This window comes from Vipera berus, assembly GCF_964194415.1.
Source record: "Vipera berus genome assembly, chromosome: 2".
Classification (NCBI taxonomy): Eukaryota; Metazoa; Chordata; class Lepidosauria; order Squamata; family Viperidae; genus Vipera; species Vipera berus.
The window spans coordinates 16,478,480-16,504,584 of NC_138203.1; positions in this window are offsets into that span (position 1 = coordinate 16,478,480).

The window sequence follows — 26,105 nt, forward strand, 5'->3', positions numbered from 1 at the left end:
TAATGCTATTAGAATAAAAGCTTGTGAAGCTTTTGCTATAAAAGCTGATGAAGACAAAAGAGTCTTACTTATAACTAAACCATAGAGTATCTTGGAGAGAGGTAAGCAACAGGGAGGGAGGGAAAGAAGGAAGGAAGGAAGGAAGATTCCTTTGTCTCTTACACGCAGTGAGTTGTTTTGTCAATAAAAAGGCAGGAGAGGCAGACACAGGAACAGCACTGAAGACCCTTCCCCTCATGTATTTTTACCAATTTGTTTCAGTGGTTCTACCAGCCCAGAGGTGCATCAGGAAGATGCAATCTCCAACAGGGACAGAGTAATACTTGATAAGGTTGGTGGATGGTGCTTCATTTTAGATTATGCTAGATTCCCCTTTCTATTTATTTTTTAAATTTTTATTTAAAGGAAAGAGAACCTGGTGGGTTCTAAGATGGGAGATTTGTCTTTGTGACAAATCAGCCATCAACAGGCACATCGCAATGAACCCCATCTGCAGGTAGTCCTCCCTCTACAACCATTCATTTAGTGACAACTCAAAGTCACAATGGCCCTGAAGAGCCTTGGTGGAGCCTTGGTGGAGCAGTGGGCTAATGCCTCTTTAAGTAACACCAGCTGCCTGCAATTAGTGCAGGTTCGCATCCCACAAGGCTCAAGGTTGACTCAGCCTTCCATCCTTCCGAGGTAGGTAAAATGAGGATCCAGATTGTTGGGGGCAATAAGCTGACTTTGTAATAATGCCGCTTGGGGTGTGTGTGTGTGAAAGCCCTAATAAGCAGGCATATACATAGAATGAAGGCTATTGCTAAGCACATTGGTTTGTGCTTCTTAGATTGTAAGCCGCCCTGAGTCTTCGGAGAAGGGCGGGATATAAATGGGATTAAAAAAAAATAAAAAAAAAGAAAGGGACTTATGACCGTTTTTCATATTTATGACCACTGTGGCATTCCCCATGGTCAAAATTCAGACACTTGGCAACTGACTCATATTAAAGATGGCTACAGAGTCCTGGGGTCATGTGATCCCCTTTTGCAGCCTTCTGACAAGCAAAGTCAACGAGGAAGCCAGATTCACTTAATAACCAAGGCAAGAGAGATCGTAAAATGGGGTAAAACTCACTTAACAACTGTCTTGCTTAGCAATGGAAATTTTGGGCTCAATTGTAGGTGAAGTAGTACCTCTATTACTATTTAGAGTCCAGGGGTAGGCAACCTTGGCTCTTTTATGACTCGTGGACTTCAACACCATGCTGGCTCAGGAATTCTGGGAGTTGAAGTCCATGAGTCATAAAAGAGCCAAGGTTGCCTACCCCTGATTTAGACAATACAAGCCAAAGCCTAAGAAGGAAACAGACCAAAACAATCACCTCCAGCAGACTTTAGCTAAGGATCCCAACTATAAGGCAATGACAACTCTATTAGCTGTCTTAGGGACTTTGCAAATGATGCCCTATTAGATATTTGGACCGTCTCCACTCTATGATATAATGGAATGTGTGGATTAGTTTGGAAAATGAGGGGAAGAACTGGTGCCCAGGAAACAGATAACAGGCAGATTCAGTTACGTAAAGATTCGCCCTGTACAATCAGGTCTGACTCTAAAGGGTGGTGCTCATCTCCGTTTCCTGTGTTGTCCGAAGACACTTCCATGGTCATGTGAGCAACATGACTATATGCTGAGGTGTGTGGAAGGGTGTTACAGTCACAACAAAGTGGTACTTATTTACCTACTTGCATTTGCATGCTTTTGAACTACTAGGTCGGCAGGAGCTGGGCCAAGGAATAGTAGCTGACCCCATTGCTTGGCACTTGAGTCTTGAACCCGGGCTATCAACTTTCCAGCTGACAAGCTCTGTGTCTGTAACAAACTGAACCACTGCACCCAGGGTTTGTCTTATCAATGCCTAATTATGGTGTTTTTTGTTTTATCAAGAGCTGTAAGTCTCTCTAATTGCAATGTGTTACTTAACCCTGATAGGGTATGGAGAAACTCTCTAAAAGCATAAATCACTTTAGCTTAAGAAAATTTAGAGTGTTTTTTCAGCCTTCAATGGAAAGCTAGTAAGATACTTCAAGAATACACTGTCCTAGCACCAAAATAAAGCACAGTGAATCTGTTGAAAAGCTGAAAAGGAAAGCTGGTTTTTCTGATATATGCTCTATTTATCTGTACTCAGATATCACTACCCAAGAATTTGCCTCCTGTTCTAAATATTTGTTTTTGAACAAAAACTCAGCATAATTTTTATGTTTGAAAAATCAATCTCAGACAACCTTTGCAATGCAAGCTTCAAACCTGAAGCTTGAAATTCAATGGTGAAAAAATTAAGGTTTTACATTTAGGCAAGAAAAACCAAATGCACAGGTATAGTATTGCTCAATAGTACCATGTTTTCCTGAAAGTAAGACCCAACCCTATAGTAAGTCCTAGCTTGATTTTTTGAGGTGGGCCTAATATAAGCCCTACCCCAAAACTAAGCCCTAGTTTGGGGGCGAAGCACATCCCTAAAAATCAAGCTAGGGTGGGGATAGAGGGGTGAAGCTGGCCCACATGCCCCATACCCATTTACCTTACCAGTAGGACCACCACAGACAGGCCCCCCACACACCCCAACAACTGTCATGCCGCTGCTTGACTTCTGTGGCTGCTTGCCATCACTTGCAGTCAGACACCATGTGGCGTATTGCGCCGATGCCACTGCTCACAGCAGGACACCACATGGTGCTTTGAGCCATTTCTGCTGCTAGCAGCAAGAATCCACACAGCGCTTCAGGCCGCTTCTGCTGCTTACATGCTTCAGGTTGCTTCTTCTGCTCGCGCAGCACTTTGGGTTGATTCTGCTGCTTGCACAGTGCTTCAGGCTGCTTCTGCTGCTCGCAGCAGGAGACCACATGGCACTTCTGGCTGTTTCTGCTGCTTCTGCCCCTGCGAGCAGTGGAAACATTCTTGGGGAAAGTATGTGGGGGGATTGTTTGTCTGTTGTGAAGAGTCCCAACAGTGGGTTGTGGTCTGTAAAGCCCGTGAAGTCCCTACCATATAAATAGTCATGGAAGTTTTTTATTCCAGCTACAATGGCTAAGGCCTCTTTGTCAATTTGAGCATAGTTACGCTCAGCAGAGGACAGTGTCCTTGAATAAAATGCAATAGGGACTTGTGTTCCATTCTTTTCTAAATGACTCAAGACTGCCCCCACCCCATACGGAGATGCATCACATGCTAAACAGACTGGTTTAGACTCCCTAAAATGAGTTACAGTGGATTTAACTGACAATAGTGCCTTTAAGTCCTGGAAGCTTTTTTCATGAATGCTGGTCCATTTCCATGGAGCTTTCTTATCTAAGAGCCTGTGAAGAGGCTCTGCCAATGCAGCCTTGTTAGGCAGGAAGACATGGTAGAAGTTGAGGAGGCCCAAGAATGCTTGTAGCTCTCCTTTGGATTTAGGACTAGGAGCCAATTGAATGGCCTTCACTTTGGATTCAGCAGGGTGAATACCATTAGCATCCATTTGAAATCCTAGAAATTCCATTGAAGGAACCCCAATACTACATTTACTTTTCTTTAATTTGAGGCCTGCTTCTCGAAGCCTCTGTAAGACAGCCCTGAGCCTGCTGGCTAACACTTCTGTAGATTCTCCAGCAATAAGTACATAATCAAAATAAGGGCAAACACCCTGAATGCCTTTAAGTGTGCGTTCCATGATTTCCTGAAAAATGCCTGGAGCAACGCTAACTCCAAATTGTAAACGCTTTACTTTGAAAGCCTCCCTGTGAGTCACGATCATCTGGGCCGCGGCTGTGGCCTCATCAACCGGCAGTTGCTGATAGGCTTGTGCTAAATCTAATTTAGCAAAAATAGTGCCCCCTTGCAAAGAAGCTAAAATGTGGTTCACCACTGGAACAGGGTAAGCGTGTTGTTTAAGGGCTTTGTTAATTGTACATTTATAGTCTGCACATATTCTGATTTCTCCATTGGCCTTAAGTGGAGTAACTATAGGAGTTTCCCACTCCCCACCATCAACTGGTTGTAAAACCCCTGTTCTACAAGCTTGTCTATTTGTGAGTCAATTTTATGTTTGAGGGCAAAAGGGACCCTTCGAGGCTTAACCCTAATGGGAACTACATTGGGATCTAGCTTGAATGATAGGCGGGCCTGTGTATGTTCCTAGGGCTGAATCAAAAACATCTGCAAAGTCCGCACAAACTGATGAAAGGTTTGTAGCTTGTTGATACCAGTTATTTGAATGCCTAAAGCATCAAACCATTCAAGTCCTATGAGACTCGTTCTCTGGCCCCCTACTTCTATGACATCCAGGTGCCCATAAAACCCCTTAAATTTTACGGTTCAAACTTGAAACGCCAAGCAATCACCAACATCTTCGGCTGGAAATGCTCTCCCAGCTTTTTCTTGAGGTCAGCGTAGGAAACTGACTCCAGTGACATCGGGGTGAAGAGGTTTTTGGCCAGGTCGAATGTATCTGGGCCGCACACACAGAGCAGTGTGGCGGCCTTCAGCCCATCTACTGCAACTTGGTTTGCCCGGAGGTAGTCTTCTACCTGGGACAAGTAGGAAGGCCATCCCTGTGGATGCTTGACATCAAATTCATGTAGTCTTCCGACTTTCGGCATTCTGTCTTCGGCTGGTTCCTGCGGTTTTCAATCCTGCTTCTCCAAGGCCCAGGGACTGAATCCGCTGAGCACGTGGTCACTAGCATGGCTTGCTAGCCGACCATGGGGGGGGGGAATGCCTTTTCCCTCCAGGCATAAGCTGCCTCTCCCCTAGTGAACTTCAGCTCTTTTGAAGAAGCAGGATCCCACCTTCGTCACCAGTGTTGTGTAGTGAGTTCTTCACGCAGGAAAGGAGACAAGGGAAGTGAGTTCAACAAAGCTCATGGTTTATTGCTTGTAGGATCTGAACTGAGAATTGGGCTGCAGCTTGCAGCAATTTATAGCCTGGCCCCTAGGCGGCAGCCAATAGATTTAAAGCAACCCATTGCCACTTAGGGGCAGCCAATAGCAGCACTGGCGACCTGGAGTCTGGGTTGCTGGAGAGCCCTTAGCTGCTCCAGCTTACCACATGGTGTTCCAATTGAGCCCAATGCATAACAAACCCCATTGCACAGTGCTTGGGTCTCAAACAGCTAATCTTCTAGTAAACAAACCCAGCATCTTAACTGTTATGCCACCGTGCCCGCTTTAGGCCACTACACCTCCTTGATTTTATCGATTCTAATTTGACTGACTACAATATATAACCACAAATAATTGATTGAATAACAACAATATGTAACTATAAATAGTTGATTGAATAACAATAGATACCTTCATCCCCATTCAGAAATAAAGAAGCCCCTTTCAAACTAATGGGAGTTATTTCTAGATGACAGTAGTACTTACTGTGTTTCCCTGAAAATAAGATGCTGTCTTATATATATTTTTTTTTTGCCTATAAAAGAGGCACCAGTCTTATTTTCAGGAGATGTCTTACGGGCTTACCTTAGGACCATTGCAGCCAGGGCTACCACACCATGACACCTGTTGCACCGCTGTTTGAGTTCTTCTGTGGCTACTTGCTGCCACTTACAGCTGGACAATACATAGTGCATTGCACCAATGCTGCTGCTCATGGCAGGATGCCACGTGGCTCATCGCACCAGTGCCGCCGCTCGTGGCAGGAGGCCACGTGGCTTGTCACGCCAGTGCTGCCGCTTGTGGCAGGAGACAGCATGGTGCTTCATGCCAGTGATGCCACTCACAGCAGGCCGCGTGGTGTGTTGTGACATGGCACACACAAGTGGTGTCACCGGTGCAATGCACTGCATGGCTTCTTGCTGTGAATGGCGGCACCGTAACAATGCGCCATGTGGCATGCAGCCACAGCAGAACTGGCTGCAGCGGTCTTAAGGTAAGCGGGTGAGGGGCATGTGGGGCAGATACATCCCCCACCCCTGCCCTAGCTTGATTTTTACACATGCGCCTCACCCCAGGACTAGGGCTTATTTTGAGGGTAGGACTTATTTTAGGCGCACACGTAAAAATCAAGCTAGGTCTTATTTTCGGGGAAACACGGTAGTTTGGCCCATATAGCCTGAGTTCATGTTAGTTTCGAAATACCTCAGCTGGTGGCCACTTTGAATTAGGACATAATAAACCATAAACCTTGAGCAAAGAACCACACACAACATAGTGCGAATTAGTGACTTACACAATAACTAGGGTTTTTTTTTACTTTGCAATTATACAAACCCAACCATCAGTTTCACACAAAACAGATGAGGCTAGATCTTAGTTACGAAAGGTTAATCTGAAACAAGCTGAGCTTGCTTGAAATCTGATCACATTGGGATTTCATTGGGATTATTCTGCGGGTGGCATGACTTTGCAGCACCAAAAACTGAATGACAAATTTTAACCAGCTAAATATGTAAAAGTGAGGAAAGTCCGGGGAAACTGCTGCTCTTACTTCAAAAGTCAAAGGAAGCTCTTTTGAGAAATTCTCCAGTCAGGTGAAAAGAATAGTAAGCAGAGCTGGTTTGCTTTCTTTTGCTAATTGTCCCTCAAGAGAGTCCTTTGCTCTGACAGTATTGCTCTTAAGACCTTTCCATGGGGGAATCAAAATCAAAATCAATGAAAAGAACATTTTGCATGGCATCCTAAATGGGATAATTGGTCTTTGTGAACTTCCCGCAGAGAATATAATAAGGTGCACAGAAGCAAATACTATATTTAAGCATTTAAATAGGCTTAAATAACCTTGTGGGAACATTTTGCTTTTGTTGATTGGGTTGTTTTTTTGTTTTGTTAATTTAGATATTTTTTTTTAGAATTTAGAATTTGAGCTTCAGATTGCCTGAAATATGCAGGTGAACCAATTTATGGGGATTGCAACCCATCTCTGCAGATTAAAGACAGCACTGGAAGGAGTGACTTATGAGCAGTCCTCATATTGATGATCATCTCAGCCTCCTCATGTTCATGTGATCAAAATGTGGATGCTTGGCAACTGGCATGTATTTACATTGATTGCAGCATCCCCGGGTCATGTGATCACCATTTGCAACTTTCCTAGCTACCTTCCAACAAGCAAAGTCAATGGGGGGGGGGGGGGAGAGAAGCTGGATTCGCTTAATGATGATTCACACACAACTACAGTGATTTGCTTAACAAATGCGTCGGAAAATGTCATGAATCAGGCATGCCTTGACTCAACCACCACCTTGTTTAGCAACCTGCCCACTTTAGCAACTGAAATTCTGGTCCCAATTGAGATCATAAGTCTAGGAATACTTATCACTTATCCCCCAGTGCTTGGCTGGCATCTTTTTAATTCTTTATCTGATTTTCCACTGCCAAGTCTCACGGAGCTATACCAGGGGTAGGCAACCTCGGCTCTTTTATGACTCATGGACTTCAACTCCCAGAATTCCTGAGCCAGCATAGAGTCATAAAAGAGCCAAGGTTGCCTACCCCTGAGCTATACGATCCTATCACTAAATACTGCAAAAAAAAATCCATATTAATCAATTGCCATGTAAAAAAAACAGCTGAAAATATTTAGCATTTTATATGTTGTAAGGAAAATGGTAGGATGTAAATGCATTCGGGATCAGGGGTCCTGCTAGAAGGGAGAGGTTGTCCTAAATATTAGTACTGGTAGCCATTGCAGTTTCTGCAGCAATGAAGCGACAAAAGAGTAACAAGACTATCTTATAAACTTGTAGGCCTCTGAGCTTTGCATAAATTGACATTTCTAGTAGTTATCAAGGGCAGCCTCAGGAAGATGAAATTCATGCAGGTCAGTGTTTCTCAACATTAGCAACTTTAAGATGTGTAGGCTTCAACTCCCAGAATCCCCCAGCCAGCCATAGGGGATTCTGGGAGTTGAAGTCCATACATCTTAAAGTTGCCAAGGTTGAGAAACACTGATATAGGAGATGATCAGAATCTGAGGGAATGAACTGAAAAAGGGATGCAATGCTTTCCGGGCTATTAATGAGTTAATACATGCAAGCACTTTGCTCAAAGCATTAAACATGTATTAGTGCCATGGTGGAAAACCATCTTAATGTTTAACCATCATTTAAAAGCAAGTGCTTTGTTTTTTTCTCAAAGCAAAATGCTGTCTGCCCCAGAATGTCACAGCACTCCTTCAAACTGTCATCTCAAATCTGTGTTTTTGAACACAAATAACACCCAAAGTTGACATTTATTAAAAGTTCCTAATAGCTGCAAGGGTTTTTGGATTAAATCTGTAATTTAGACTTCTTTGTTCTTTTTAGTTGCATTTCCAATCAGCCAAGTACATTTTTCAAAGGCTAAATGCATTCTTCTTATTACTATTCTTGCACTATAGAAAACCATGCTGTAATTTGCATTTCATGTTTATTTATGCAATACGCATTCACAGTTTTCTATTGTGAACATGGAGCATGCCAAATGATAAAATAAAATAAACAATAATACAGAGCAATTATTGCATAAAGTATATTGAAACTAAGTTAAAAATACACCTCAAGCAAAATTAAAGCAGCTTGAAAATGGTTACACAGGATACCTCCAGAAGGAAGGAAGGAAGGAAGGAAGGAAGGAAGGAAGGAAGGAAGGAAGGAAGGAAGGAAGGAAGGAAGGAAGGAAGGAAGGAATCTTTGCAGGACTGTTTGGTGCCAGAGCTACAGAAAGCTCTCCAGATTAAGGATCAGGAAGTTACCGATTCTACCATTTTTCTTTGTTATTATTTTATAGATTACTCTGCACACATACACACATACATTAGACAATGTTTGTCAAACTTGGCAGTGTTAAGATGTGTGGACTTCAACTTGCAGAGTTCCCAGCCAACATACTGAAAAACACTTCATCAGGAATACTCTATTCAGAGTTAGCCAACTCCGGTGAAGCATAATAATGGCCCATATAGAAAAATGTGTCACTAAATGTTCCTAAGGAAATCTCACATCTGCAGTCTGGAGCCAAGGCTGTCTAACTGAATTTAGCTGATCTTTTTTTAAAGTAGATCTGATTTTAGGCAATATTTATTTATGAAGGTAAACATAGTCTTTGAGTTACAACTGTAATGGAGTCTGTTGTAGTGGTCATAAAACAGCTCAGTCATGTGACTGACCCCATTTTACAACCTTTTTTCACTGGTTATTAAGGGAACCCATGGTTTGCTATGGGTATAATTTTGCCGAAAACCAGAAGTTACCACCAGTTTTCTGCAATACTTTCATAAAATGTGATCATGTGACCATGGGATGCCTCAAATGGTCATAAATGTGGGCCAGTTACTAAGGTGCCTGAACTCAGTCACATGACTGAAAGGGGCCCCCAACCATCAGCAGTTCAGGTCTACTATAGGTTATATTCCCTATTATGTCGTGGGCTGTGATGAGCAGGAATGAAGACACGCAGTTGAGTACAGAGAAACTCATTCTTTATTTAAGCTGAAACTGTACTGAGAGATTGGAGTCACCCTGCCTCAATATATAGCCAGACCCTCTGGTAGCAACCAATCGGATTGAACCCATGTTTTCCGCCCAAAGTTGTTCTGTACCAGCCTACTACCGGCCCTGCAGAAAAGGCAGGGACAACCCCTTTACAAGAAGGCAAGAGGCTGGAACTAAGCCTGCCAAATTTATTAACATAAAACAGAGCAAACAGAGCAAAACAGAGCAAACACGAACCATGAAACAGGAGCTATTCAAACGGTTGCCTACAGCAAACCAGCCCTCCCACACATTCCCCTTTTAAACAGTTCAGGGCGTGGCTTCTCTCTGCCTCCTTCCGAGGTGCCCCATTGCCTTCCTCTGTTTACTCCTGATTGACTGCCTCCTGCGTCGGGCGTCCTTGAACAGGGCCAGCTGTGGGTCATCTTCATCCACGCTGTCAGGCTCACACAGCTGGGTCTGCATCGTAACCAGATTGGAGGGGCCTGGCTGAGGGCTCTGCAGAGCCTCAATACTATCCTCAGCAAGCTCTCCAACACCCCCTCCTCCTCCTCTGAATCATCTGACCCAACTGCCGAACCCACAGGCTGACCCTGAATCACAACAAAAGTTGACCAATTGCAGGACCGGAGACATCCTGTGTGGGTTGCTGGAGAACCGTTAGTTCTCCAGCAATGCACGTGGTGATATTCCAAAAGCCCAGTACATAACATTCCCCCTGTCGGATTGGTAATAAATTCAAATAAGCAACTGATCGTAAGTCACAATCTACCTTTATGTATCAGTCACTCCATCAGTGTCTTCATAACTTAAGTATCAAAAAATCTGAGCCATGTACTAAAACTCAAATCTCAAACTTACAATATGAACAAGGATATCTATGAAAACAAGGAGAAGTCATAATAAAGCATAGTTCTCCTAAAACATAGTTTTCCTTTCTAAAAATTATTAATGGCTAGGAATGTGAGTGATCAAACCTATCTTCAGGGACACCATTTTCCATAGAGTTTAGGCCACAAATGAGGTGATTTGTTGGTCCTGTGTCCCTCCTATGTTCACACAGGGCTGATGACCTCTCTTGATGACCTTGTAAGATCAGCGCTCTCATTTCGGAAAAGGCCATCTCTAAGGTAACCTGGCACTCTACCATGAAAAGCTTTAGAGGTAATAAACAGCACTCTGAATAGAGTCTGGAAGTCCAATGTGACGATCAAGAACAGGTGTTTTTCTGCAACGATGGGATCTACCTACCAGCCATCCTACCGTTGCATTCTGAACCAGTTGTGCCTTCTGAGTTACTTTACATATTTCAGTACAGGTAGACCTCAAATTATGACCAAAATTGAGCCCCAAATTTCTGTTGCTAAGGGAGACAGTTGTTAAATGATTTTTGGTTTCTCCATTGACTTTGTTTATCAGAAGGTCACAAAAGGGGATCACATAACCCCAGGACACTGCAACTGTCATATATGTGAGTCAGTTGTCAAGCGTCTAAATTTTGATCATGTGATCTGGGGATGCTGCAATGGCTGTCAGTATGAAAAAGGATCATAAGTCACTTTTTCCATTGCCATTGTAATTTCAGTCACTAAATGAACTGTTGTATGTCAAGGACAACCTGTAGTCTAACAAAGTAGTGATAAGGATGTGATTCTCTGTGGTCATCCCTTTCTGGTCCTAGTAGAGCCATATTGTTCTTCACTTGCTGGAGGTCAACTTGCTTACAAATAGATGTATTGATCCATGCATAGCACCAATTTGTGTGAAGTGTTATATTTGCTTTAAATGTTACAGTTTAATAAATAAACATTGTTATATTATTTTGTTTAAATTTTCCCATAACAGTAAAAATGCAGTTTTAAATAATTGTTCTTAATTCTCAGTAAACATCCGAAGGATTGACCTACAGGAAATTTTCTGGTATGATATTTAAAGGACAAATCATCCCAGATACTTGTCAAAACAGGAAGCAGACCGCAAAAGAGTCCAAAACCTGGGTCTTTTTTTTAAAAAAAATAATCTCTTTCTGATATGTCATGGTGTTCTTATAAAACTGATGAGCTCCTGCAGTTTTTTCCCCCCATTATTATTCCATTTAAATAATGGATGCAACACTGCCAATTGTCATGGCAACTGATTGCAGCACTTGTTAAATGTTTGATTGATGAATCAAAGGTAGTAACATCCCATGTTCTCCAAACGATCTTTTTCCAAAGGAAACTTTGATTTTGGTATCAACAAAGGATCCCAATAAATTCAGATAGTTACACACTGAGGGCTGGATCCCCAGCATGGTGTTTACAGGTGCTACCATGCCCGATATTATTTTCCATGCTCTAGGAGATTTTATTTCAGTTAGTTGGTTCCTTTGAGTCACGCTCAATTCTTGGCAGCTTACTGGACATATCTGTTGCTTTCTCTGGCAACAACTCAGAAGTAATTTGTCACTGTCTTCTTCCAGGAGGTTCCTGATCTAGTCTACAGCCCAATTATCATCCAGGCCTGACCTGTTTAGCTTCCAGTTCAAACAAGATCAACCAGATGTTGCTACTTGCTGTGGGTTCTTTTAATTAAAAAAAACATTTGTTAATGAAGAAGCCATAAAGAGAAAGTTACTGTCCTTCAGAGCAAAGTGTTATTGTAATAGTATGCAGGAAAGAGCTTGGGAGACAGGATGAAGAGATGCTGTCTAGGGAACAATCAGATAAGAGTCAATACAGCCCACAGCTGGATAATGGATAGGGCAAAAGAGGTCTTCCCTAGTTTCATGAGATGCAAAGGAGATGGTAGGAGAATTGTATTTTCAGACTTGCAAGATTCCGTTAATGTAGCTTTACAGTAAAATAAACATCTGATCATGTTTCCTGTTTGGTCTACCTCGTAAGGCTGACAGATATCCTCAAAGATCACATGTAGCTTCAATAAAGAGCGCCTTTGGGATTATTTTTCATGGAAAGTAAACTGAAATGGCTATGTATCAATTGTAGATGTCATCTAAGGGAAAGACATATATGTCAGCCTATTGCTTTACTTGGAATTGTGCCCATCTTTCCAAGAATAAAAGACCAAACTAAGATAGTAAAGAACACCCTGGGATTATGGATAGGAGTGGTATCTTCATGTTTTATGAATAGACACAATCATAAACATGGCAACTGCTTCATAAGAAGACCATGCTCACGTTCTCCAGCTTCCAATGTGCCCTCTCACAAAAGTTGGGATCACTCCTGTTATAAGTGATACATAGAAGATTGAATGCATTTTTGTGCAAATAACAGTGAATGTAATGAATGTCATTTAGTTAATTGGTAGGAAGGAGATATAAACACTTTGAGTGGAACAATGAATATTTTTGAAACACAGCAACACAGAGTTGGACCAATGAGACACAATCAGGAAATCTCAGGATGGTAGCGTAGATTGCAAAACCAAAACCAAAATAAAAATAAAACAAGAAGGGAATATTTAATAATTTTTATATTTTAACAAGAACACTACCCAGAAACGGACATATAGGTATCAGGAGTCAATCTTGCCTTGAGAAGAATCACTAGAATTTAAGGGATATTTTAGATACTACGGAGAAGAGCTCTTTCTTAGTGTGGATAGCAATTATGGAGGATGTGTCTGGCTCATATACCTCAATCATTCATCAAATGGAGCAACATTTTAAATACCTGATGCAAGATTAATAATTACTGGAAATTATATAGTGAACAATATGCAAAGTATCACCATTCAAATATTTGAAAAGGGTTTGAATTGCTTAGAGCGACTTGGATCAGAAATCAGTCAGTTTAGGGCACTCTGCAAAACTGGCTGCCTAATCCTGTGTGAAAATGTCTGATCATTAAATGTATTTGCATTTTAATTGCATCAGGATACAGACAGGAATTTTTGTAAATCCAGAGAGAACTTTTTCGCCAGTGTTGTGAATGTCTCCATAAAATACAATTGACATCCCTGTTTTAATTGATTTTTTGTTACTGAAAGTACATTTTCACTCAATCATTACCAGGATTTGTGCTTTAGTTGCTTTGATGCATGGTTTCTTCTTATATTCACATTTTTGTATGAATATAAGAATAAATCATACATCACATCTCTTAATATAAGATTCTGCAACTGAAGTACCCTCCTAAGATGCATTTTGAGCACCTCATTTTTTTAATACCTATATACATTTTTAAAACTGCCCATTGCATCACATCATTCAAAAAATATAGATCACTATATGTAAATATGGCCTAACTAGTTGATTATATTCTTGCAACTTTTAAATTACTCATCATTACTGTACTCAGACTCATTATATACTGTGACTCACTTAGATATGCAAAAAACAGAGTAAAAAACCCACAAAAATGAACATCTATTTTATATTAATGCAGACTAATCTTACATATATTTTTATAGTTGTAAAATGACATTATCAGCATTTAAATATTTTTTTCTTAACAATATAAAAATAAATAGTTAATTAAGCATATAATTTAGTAAATGCAGTCCATATTTCTAAAATTCTTCCTGTCACATTGCTGGTCAAAAAATATTTGTTCAGGTTTAGAAACAGAAGGGAATTTGCTGGGAAGGAAACCAAAAGAATCAAAATGGCAGCTAAATCTCTCCAGTTGAAGCCCTGCCTCTTTTTTTGTCTGTGATGCATATAACAACAATTACCCAGTCATGGATGCCATTTTAACTTTTTTGATTTCCATCGACAGATGCTCTGAGCCATTGCAGTGTCTGTCAATCTCAGCAATGTTAAGATGTGGGGACTACAACTCCCTGAATTCCTCAGGTCACATGAAATCAAACATTTTAAAGTTGTTGAGACTGAGAAACAAGGAGCCATTGTATAATTACAGAGAAGGGTATTTTTCTATCCCTCTTGTGTCAATTACTTTGTATTCATCAAAGCATACAACGTTCATTGTTGTTCACCTCCTGTTAATTGAAAAGAACATGACCATCTACAAAAACCAATCAGCCATCCAATAGCAAATTAAAAGGTGCTTCAGATTCCTCTTAGTGTGTGCTTTAGAGTAGCACAAGGACACATGAAATAAATCAATGTTGCTTTTGGAAGACCGTTATATTCAATGATCAGTTGAACTCATCTATTTTGTCCTGCACACATACTTCTTTAATGTTGAAATAATTATCAATTTAAACCTGCAAAATAGTGACATACAGATGTTAAAATAGCTTTCGATGGACATCTGTTTCTCTGCACATCTTTATACTTCTGAATAGCTGATTTAGTACATTGTAATGTACTAAATTTAGTATATTCTAATAACAATTGTTACAGCAGTTGATAATCAGTTGAGATAGGTTTATTACCTACGTTCAAAAATGAAATATTTACTATGTCTTACTTAACACTTTTCTGAAACTAATCAATATGAACACTGAATCAAGGTTAATATTTCTTTTACCAGAAGCCACTGCTTTAAATATGAAAATGACTGACTGAATTTAATAATGACTTCATTATCAAAGGCCATTACTGTATGCAGAGGAAATAGAAAAGACTGGTACAGTCTTGTGTCATATAAAGTGAAATCATAATTAATTGGAGAGAAGAATTTAATTGGAAACGTAAGCATAATAGTAAGAAGTATTACTGTATAAGCCACTAAGAAAGAACAAAAACAGAGATGGTTAAGATCTAAGGTAAAGGTAAAGGTAAAGGTTCCCCCGCACATGCGTGCTAGTTGCTTCTGACTCTAGGGGCCGGTGCTCATCTCCGTTTCAAAGCCGAAGAGCCAGCGCTTGTCCGAGGATGTCTCCGTGGTCATGTGGCCGGCATGACTAGACGCCAGAGGCGCATGGAACGCTGTTACCTTCCCACCGTAGTGGTCCCTATTTTTCTACTTGCGTTTTTACGTGCTTTCAAACTTCTAGGTTGGCAGAAGCTGGGATGAGTAACAGGCACTCACTCTGTTACGCGGCACTCGGGATTCGACCCGCCAAATTGCCGACCTTCTGATCGACAAGCTCAGCGTCCTAACCCACTGAGCCACCGCATCCCTTGGTTAAGATCTAAAATCTATTTAATAGTTGTCGTAAAATGATTTAGTCTCTTCTGAAATCAATTTATTCTCTTTTGAAATCTGCAGAGTCAAAATGATGCTAGATTTCTACACTGACATATGTTGGCATGATACATAATTTGCTCTGAACTGTGAATCTCCTTCTCTTCCTGAAATATACTGATGGAAACTCCATGTTTTACAGTATGTCTAGCAAGGCAGGGAGGATGTTGGTTTCAAATGTTGATCGTCAGCATCTTAGATGCTTCTGGTTTATGGCACAAAACAGGATATCAGATTGAACTTTCTGTTATATCTAATGAGATCCCAAGGGTCTTTTTTTCCAAAAAGCAATTGAACTTAACTTCGTGTTTTCTTTGAAAATCTTTCACTTCTCATCCAAGAAGCATCTTCCATTCAGAGAACTGAAGTGTCAAGACTTCAGAAAAAGAGACACAAAGAAAGTCCAGGTGCCTTTTGGGAAAAAACACCCTTGAGACATCCATGACCTGGTTGATTGAGAATCTGCATAGACAGATCTAATGGGATCTACAGTATAGTTACTGCAGACATTTTTATTTTATTTTTATTTTTTATTTTAATTCCATTTATATCCCGCCCTTCTCCGAAGACTCAGGGCGGCTTACAAGCTTAGCAGTAGCCTTCATTCTATGTATATGCCTGCTTATTAGGGCTTTCACACACACCCCAAGCGGCATTATTACAAAGTCAGCTTAATTGCCCCCAACAATCTGGGTCCTCATTTTACCTACCTCGGAAGGATGGAAGGCTGAGTCAACCTTGAGCCTGGTGGGATGCGAACCTGCACTAATTGCAGGCAGCTGGTGTTGTTCTTTTTCTCTTTTCTTCATTTACATACTTGCCAGCAATGAGACAGGAAGTGTCTGGAACTACTAAGTCTTACTATGCTACATTAAAGTAGTGGCAGTATCTGCAGGTGCTAGGACTTGTATCAGAGAAAGTTAGGGATATGAGATTACAAATGACAGATCCTGAACTGAGCAGAAGTTTATACTAGCTGCCATCTGAGATCACTGCCAATTCTAGGATTCTACAAAATAACATGATTGTGGTTGTGAGTTCCACGAAGCTCCCAGATGACCTGAAGATTACCACTCTGGGTTTTGTAAATGCAGTGATGACGTATTTGACATAGCTCTCGATCCAAGTAGTGCAAAATAAAACAAAATGCATATGAGCTCCAGAATTATATTCCTCTTCTACATATTGTTTCTGCCAAGTTTTTATGTCAATCAGTGAGGCAAGCATTTAGAAGCATCTAGAAAAAGCAGTAACTGAAGATACAACAAATCTACAAGAAGAAAAATGTGGAATATATTTATCACAAGTGTTTTGAAACACCCTGCATATATGTCTCTGGTTTCGTAGCAGCTGACTTACATGGAAGGAACCCATTAAATTCAATTTTCCACAAGTTTAGTGTCACCACCAAGAGCAGTGGTGTAAATCTTCTCCGGTCTATTTATGCAGTCCATACACCTGCTTGATTACTGCTGCAAATGTTCCTTGGAGGAAGAGCCATCACTGGCACATTGCAATCCATAAAAATAACAAAACTAAATCAATATACATTTCCAAAGATGTCCTGCAGCAAAGATAAAAGTTGTAAATATTTCCTTGGGGGCGGGGAAGAATGATGGTCTTACGTTTTCTTGGAAGTTTGCGCATTGACTAATCTTTTCTTTGCAATAGTTGGATTGGATTGCACCTTGATTCTGGAGACTGCAGACTTCTTCTGCTTCAGACCACTGCTTTGGAGGGGTTTCAGTCCTAGCATCTCACAATATTTGTTGCACTGGTGGAGAACCTTAAATTGATCAATAAATGAGATAGAGCAATTGCCTTTGAAACCTTTGTACCTAGAAAAGGAGAGGGAAGAAGAAACAAATTTAAATCCTCTAGCTTCATGCATTTTTAAAAAAAAATAATTTCCACTAAACTGAAATGAGAAAAACGTGTGTTCTCTATATTCACCCATATAAGCCACCACTGGTATCATCCTAGTTAAAATGAATACCATCAACTTTATTCTCAGGAAAATGGTGCTGGTACAATTGCAAGTACAATTCATGTTGTCCTCTTGTTGGGTCTAGAGCAGGGATGGGCAATTAATTTTCCCAAGGGGCTACATAAGAAACTGGGACTGTTATGGAGGGCTGAACCAATAGGGCTGTGAAGGTGCACAGGCATACACAAATGCACATACACACATTGGGGGAAAAAATAGCCTTCAAAAATAAAAGCAATCCATGGGCTGGATAGGGACAGCCAAAGGGCTGAATGTGGTCCAGGAGCTATAAAATGCCCAGGCCTGGGCTAGAGTAAAAGAAGAAAACAGGACTTGAGTTTGGCTAGTCTAAAGAAAAGAAGAAAAAAGGGAGACACGATAGCAGTGTTCTAGTATCTGAGAGGCTGCCACAAGGCCGAGGGGGCCAGGTTGTTCACCAAAGCGCCAGAGGGAAGGACGAGAAACAATGGTTGGAAGCTGATCAAAGAGAGAAGCAACCTGGAATTAAGGAGAAACTTCCTGACAGTGAGGACAATCAACCAGTGGAACAGCTTACCCCCAGAAAACGTGGGTGCTCCATCACTGGAGATTTTTAAGAAGAGACTGGACACCCACCTGTCTGAGATGGTATAGGTTCTCCTGCTTGAGCAAGGGGCCGAACTAGAAGACCTCCAAGGTCCCTTCCAGGTCTATTTTGTTCTATTCTTAACAAAATGCAAAGTGACTAACCAAAGACAGTTGTTTCCTGTTTTATCATGATGATGTGACTAAAATCTGCTTACAGAAAAAAACAATCATGGCTAATGGTGGGCTTTGGGGGGATGTATGTGTGTGCATGTATGTGTGTGCTATAAGGTCTACTTTTCATTTCCTTCTTATCCTTGAGTATCATTACTCAAATATCCCTTCCTTCCATGTATGGCTGCATATAAGCTTGCTGTTCAAAGTTGGTCTGTAATTCATAAAAATGTAAATATTAAAAATATGCTAGTTTTTAAAAATGCGACATCAACCTTTTGGAAGTATTGTCTTCCTGTACACGTAGTCCTCGACTTACAACAGTTTATATAGTGACCATTCAAAGTTACAATGGCACCGGAAAAAATGAATTATGACTGCAACCCCATGGTCACGTGATCAAAATTCAGATGCTTGGCAACTGATTGACATATATGTCAGTTGCAGTATCCTGGGATTGTGTGATCACCTTTTGCAATCTTCAGACAAGCAAAGTCAATGGGGAAGCCAGATTCACTTAACAACTATATTACTAATTTAAGAACTTTAGTGATTCACTTAATGACAGTGACAAGAAAAGTTGTAAAATGGGGCAAAACTCACTTAACAAATATCTCGCTTAGCAACAGAAATTTTGGGCTCAGTTGTGGTCGTAGGTTGAGGACTACCTGTATTGGTGTAAAATTCAAGTAAAGTATTGTTCCTCCAAGCCACACTGAGCAGCTTACTTATATAACAAAGAATAGCATCTCATTTTCATCAAGGTTAATTCTTCATTCAACTATTTCCCTTTTTCAAAAGAAGTCTTTATTCAAGAATTGTGATGGCTGTTGCAAAACAACAACACCCCATCTAGGGTTTGTGAACAGGAAATGTGGCAGTTCACATTTTTCCTAGCTGAAGCTAAATCATGCTGAAAATAAGAAATCTTTTTCGGTTTGGTCTTTTTTCCCCTTTTTCACACACACACACACACACACACACACACACACACACACACACACTCCAATTATGGGGGAAAATACTGAACAATTGTTTGGAAAGGGGACAATAGTAGGAAACCACTTCTGCTAGCCTTGAAATGTCGTAATTGCAATTACTTTTTCCTTTAATACTTCCTCTTTTTCTCCACCTCTCTTCTGTCAGAGACATTCATAGCACTCTGGGACAAAAACAGATGATGCCATACAGGAATCCAAGGGATGCAAAAGCCACAAATGTAGTGTGATACTAACAGCTGCAAGAAATCTTTTGTTTTCCAGGTCTGCCAAGACAAATCTCCTATTAAGAAGACGCCTGTCATTTTGACGAATCTCCTGTGAAGGCAGCTCTCCAAGGGGCAGGTGCAATGAAGAGACAGACATCTGTACACTCTGCAGTTTTCTGGCACTTCCACAGACCTAAAGTAAACTACAGCAGTCTTCCTGTCATTACAAAACAGTCCTGCAGGGACTGTTTATCAAACAAAACAAAATTCAAAATAATTCCAATGGCTCAAAGTACTGAGCTGAAAACCACAGAACGAAACCTAACCAAAACATGTACCATGTTTTTCACATAAGAAAAATAAACACCTACCCTAACTTGGTAGATAAGGGTAATCTGTGAAAAGTCCTTGAAATTTAACTGAGCATTATCTCAATAGGAGTTAACAACGGTGATAAGACAGCTAAAAAAGCAGGAGTGGTTTTAGGATACAGTACATCCTACTCATGGCCACATACTTCCTAGATGGTGGAATGAAGACAACAGTGTGTTAGCTTGCAAAACAGTTCCTAAATCAGAGATGCTAGTTTTCAGTGATCAGCATAACCATGCTTTGGATAGCACTGAAATTTGCCTACATTAATGTGCAAATGTAGCACTGTAATGTGCTAAAATTGGCTGACATTGTTCGTGTCACCAGAGGTGATGTGGTAGGAGTGTTTCAATATTTGAAGGGCTGCCACAAAGAAGAGGGGGTCAACCTATTCTCCAAAGCACCTGAAAGCAAGACAAGAAACAATGGATGGAAGCTAATCAAAGAGAAATCCAATCTAGAGTTAAGGAGTGAAAACAATCAATCAGTGGAATAGCTTGCCTTCAGAAGTTGTGGGTGTTCCAACACTGGAGACTTTCAAGAAGAAACCAGACAGTTACCTGTCTGAAATGGTATAGGGTCTCCTGCTTGAGCAGTGGTTGGGCTAGAAGACCTCTAAGATCCCTTCCAACTCTCTTATTCTATGGTTTATGTTCTATATCAGAGGTTCCCAACCTTTTGGGCACCAGGAAATAGTTTCATGGAGAAAGGTTTTTCCGCAGACCAGTGTGTGTGTGGTTTTGTGTGCTGCCGGCATCCCATGGATGGGGCTTTGCTTGTTTGTGTGGATCTTGCTGCCATGCCATGCCCCGGTATTGGTTCATGGACCGGGAGTTAGGGACCCCTGTTCTATATCACTACCGGAGATTATTGCATATGGCATAGGTACCATTAAGGCTAGTAATACATACTAACAATCATTGTAAGGAATGAGCATTTGCCTTAAGAGCATGTTTGTGTTCACCTTTTAAGGGAAGTGTGAGTTGGATATGTGAAGAGTTCCATGGACAGGGGACATTTTTGTGCATGTGTGGTAAAACAGAAAGGTAATGGGTCAAGAATGATAAGATTAAAGAATGTGAACTGAACATCAAAATGATTGACTGACTAATATAAAAAGTGGCTAGAGGTGGTTTGGAGAAAACGAAGGGGAAGATATAAAGAAATGATGTAATTTTGGAAAAGAGAGGTGAGAAATTTAAAGAACAAAAGGCAGTGTGAACCATATCCATCTATGGGTATGGTTGAAGAAAGGCTTGCAAGGATAGACAATTATGAAGAACGTATAACTAAATTATGTTGGTAGTTACACATTAGAGGACTCATTCCAGAATACAAGATAAATAACAACCATCGCAAATTACAGGAAAGCATATTCTCAAAGAACTTTAAGAAAAACCTCCCAAGCAGTAAATAATTCAATATTGGAACCAGTTAGAGAGATGGTACTCTTTTCTGCACTTGATGTGTTGTACATTCATCAATCACATACTTCCATTTAGATTTCTGCACTAAGCAGTGAGTTAGATACAGTGATCTACATGAGCTATTTGGAAGTGACCTGTCTCCTATATACTTTCACATCTAGCCTGTTTTCTAGTTGGCCCTTGCAAGAATCCATCTGTTTAGACTTAGCAGAGTGAACTTCATTAGGTATTTGGTTAAACAAAAGTTGATTTCCCAATACTTGGGAATACTTGATGCTCAGTGTTTTAACTACTTTTGTTGAAAAGGGGAGAAAGTATGCCCTCTGCTGAATAAAAGGAAACTTCTATACAGCAAGCTGTTCATTTTTCCTGTTATAAGATGTTCTAGTTCACTGTTCATCCGTATTGAATATTTCCAATTGAATTAAACCTTTCTCTTCCAGGATCCTCAGCAATGGCCATGCTATGGAATTCTGAGAGCTGAAGTCCTCAGATCGGGAACCTGGGAAACAGTCTTCTACTAATTCCATTTGAGCCCAAAATATTACATTTGAATGAGGCATTTCCATTTATATTAGAAACATTCCAATAAACTATGTAAATTCTCAGAGCAATTTAAAAGGCAACCACATACTACAGGTGAAATAGACTAAATCTATATTTAAATTAACAAAGGCAGATCTTTCACTTTTTATACCAGCAAAAGAATTGCAAGCAGTCTATGTGTGTTGGCCCAGGAGGAAAGGAAAAAAATATCTGCACAAATGGCATAAAAATAGTTGCTTTCAACGATCACCAGCCAAGAATGGCCGGTTGGCAGTCAATTCATGGAAACAGTCAATGAACTATTAATAGGAACCTTTCCAGGCACATGTTTGTTCACAACAACGGGCATTGCATGGAGAAGATTCCTACAATGCTTCCAGATCATCAACTCAAATGCTTCGGTCCTCTGAGATAGGGAACCTGTAGCCCTCTAAATTTGTTAAGTACAAAACTGAATATACCTTACCATTAGCACCAGTCTCTGACTGCCTGATTCATAGGTCAGCAAGTACTCTAGATGGTTCTAAAACTAAGGTCCAAATCCTTTTATATAATTAACAACCATTGCCTGATTAGCACAACATACAAAAGATACATTTAAACTGCATTTCCCGCACCATGCTTAAATGTATTAATAAGCTCAAAAGTGTTGTGCCTTCATGATGCAAAAAAGTGTTGCCTATGTGAGTGCAACAGCACCATATAGGATCATGAATAAAACTATGCCAAGGCATAGAAGAAAGGGCTCTCAAGACATGAAAGTATGGCTGCCCCCTTCCCTGCACCCAACCAAGGCATCAAAGAAGCCCACCATGGGCCATCAGTCTACATCATTACCACCCCAACATGCTTCTTTATTTCCATCCTCAAGAATAAAGTCTGGTCCAGTACAGCATCTTTACATTTTACCACCCAAAGATTCTAGTTTTAAATACATGTACCTTTGGAGGTCTCTAAATCAAATCAGGAACTCAAATCTGCAACATTATAAATATGAGTCAGTTGCCAAACTGTCTGAATTTTGATCACATAACCATGGGGATGCCACAATGGTCATAAGTGTGAAAAATGGTCATAAGTCACTTTTTTCAATACCATCATAACTTTGAATGTTGCCATTGTAACTAAATGAACTACTGTAAGTCAAGGACTAAATACATCACAGATAGATAGATAGATAGATAGATAGATAGATAGATAGATAGATAGATAGATAGATAGATAGATAGATAGATAGATAGATAGATAGATAGACAGACAGACAAATGTGTGTGTATGTGTGTGTATGAGAGAGAGAGAGAGAGAGAGAGAGAGAGAGACAGAGAGACAGAGAGACAGAGAGAGACAGAGAGAGACAGAGAGACAGAGAGAGAGACAGAGACAGAGACAGATCTGAGACAGAAAAAATAAGCCACCAAAAGTTTGCATTCTGCATTCCCAGAATATTCCTGTTTGCTTTAGGAAGAGATTAATGGCCTCTGGCTACTGTTGGGAATGACATATAGAATATTAATTAGAGTAATTCTCTATGATATGCTTATTGGAAATGTATAACATCAGAGAAAGGAAAATAAATATTCACATTATTCATAATGCTTTCAGTATGTCTGTGAATAATGAGTTATGGTAAGATACTATATATAGTGCCAGCATGGAAATGAGCTGAGGCAGTTCCAGATATCCATGGTGAAATATCACATTCTTTGGGTTTCAGGGCTGTTGTCATATCTTTCACTGCCTCATTATAGCTTTCTGAATTCCATCAAGGAATTCCATCAAGGTGCTGCTCTGGTTAAGATGATGAAGTAGGAATGAAGAAGTCATAGAATTGTAAGGTTGAAAGGGACCTTGTGGGTCTTCTAGTCCAACCCCCTGCCCAGGGCATGAATCCTTGTATCATCTTGGACAAATGGTTATCCAATCTTTTTTTTGAAAATCTCCAATGACCGAGCACCCACAAAGGTGTTCCACTGCTTGACTGGACCTGATTTTCTTGACAATTTTTGCAGCATTTGTTAAGCAAACACTATGGTTGTTACATGAACATGGTAGTCATTAGGCAAATGTGGTGGTTGTTAAATGAATCAAGTTTATTCAATGGGGATTTTTTGCCAGAAACTGGGAATAAATGCTAGAAACCAACAACAACAACAAAAAACACATTACAGTCACATGACCACAGATCTATGAAGTTGAGCCAGTTGCCAAGTGTCCAAAATGTGATCATGTAACCATGGGTGTGTGTGTGGCCATTGTAACTTTGAAATGGATCATAATCATAATAGTAAAGTTGGAAGGGACCTTGGAGGTCATCTAGTCCAACCCCCTGCTCAGGCAGGAAACCGTATACCATTTCAGACAAATGCTGTCCAGTCTCTTCTTAAAAACCTCCAGTGTTGGAGCATTCACAGCTTCTGGAGGCAGGTAGTTCCACTGGTTAATTGTTCTAACTGTTAGGAAGTTTCTCCTTAGTTCTAGATTGCTTCTCTCCTTGATTAGTTTCCATCCATTGCTTCTTGTCCTGCCTTCAGGCGCTTTGGAGAATAGCTTGACTCCCTCTTCTTTTTGGCAGCCCCTGAGATATTGGAAGACTGCTATCATGTCCCCCCTCGTCCTTCTCTTCATTAAACTAGGTAAAGGTAAAGGTAAAGGTTCCCCCGCACATGCGTGCTAGTCGTTTCCGACTTTAGGAGCCAGTGCTCATCTCCATTTCAAAGCCGAAGAGCCAGCGTTTGTCCGAGGACGTCTCCGTGGTCATGTGGCTGGCATGACTAGACGCCAAAGGCGCATGGAGCGCTGTTACCTTCCCACCGTAGTGGTCCCTATTTTTCTACTTGCGCTTTTACGTGCTTTCGAACTGCTAGGTGGGCAGAAGCTGGGATGAGTAACAGGCGCTCACTCTGCTACGCAGCACTCGGGATTCGACCCGCCAAACTGCCGACCTTCTGATCAACAAGCTCAGCGTCCTAACCCACTGAGCCACCACGTCCCTCATTAAACTACAGATACCCAATTCCAGCAGCCGTTCCTTATACGTTTTAGCCTCCAGACCTCTAATCATCTTTGTTGCTCTTCTCTGTACCCTTTCCAGAATCTCAACATCTTTTTTACATCGTGGTGACCAAAACTGGATGCAGTATTCCAAGTGTAGCCTTACCAAGGCATTGTAAAGTGGTATTAGTACGTCACGTGATCTTGATTCTATCCCTCTGTTAATGCAGCCTAGCAGTCATGTAGCAATTGTGGGAGGGAAATCTATGTAAGGTCAAAGGGTCATTAAGCATATCTCAGTTTCCTTCCAGCAGTGATCAGTTTCTTATGACTTCCCTAGAACATCCTTTGATTCTTCCTGCCAGTTGTTCATTCCTATTACAGATAGTTTCAAAAAAAATTTCCTATCTCTTAAGTCCCAAAATTAGTTTTCTCCTTTAAATCTTTCATGTTTTCTTATCACAGTTTGTAAGGCTGCTGCTGAATATAAACAACCTTTCAAAAGTATACAGTAGTGTCAGAGACCTTGATGAAAGTTTTGTGCCTCCAATTGATAAAATAGTTGATGAAATTATTTAGCAAACAAATTTTAAAAACAAACTTTACAGGGAGAAGAAGAAAAAAAATCAACTAATTTTTCCTATGAAAATGTCTGGCTCTTTATCAAAATATATCGAGATGCCTGCTTTAATACCCCAATTTTCAAAAAAAAAATATCTGTTTTTCATTACAATTGTCATTTATCAACTAATTAAAACAAATCTGAACAGCTGTATAGATGTGAAACTGTTTACAAATTCACCAAAAAAAAAACCCACCTTATAATAAGTTAAATTGCATTTCTCCACATCCCCATCATGGTGCATGTTCACATCTGCAATGCACCATGAAGACATTGTCACAATTTAAGGTTAGCCACAATTTAGGTCTAAATTGACCAAGTGCTAAATATGTAAGGAACCCATCGTCTGATGATCAGAAAGAAATTCGCTTCCAGAAGATTTAACTTTCAGCATCCATCCCATTAACATTTTATCAATTGGAAGTCGATAGGAAAAGCTGGCTGAGATTTTCCTTGCTTTGAAGAGCTGGGATATAAAATGGATGCTTTGTGCTGTAACCTTTCTTTTTATGCAGTCTGCACCATAACAAGATTGAGGCCCAACTCACAAAGCAGGCCTGGGAGAAGTATGCTTTTTTCACTCACCCTTTGGCTGGTGTTGCTATGCCAACATCTGTTAGTTTCATTCCTACACCTGGAAAAGAAAACAGCAAGCCATTTACTACATCAATGTCA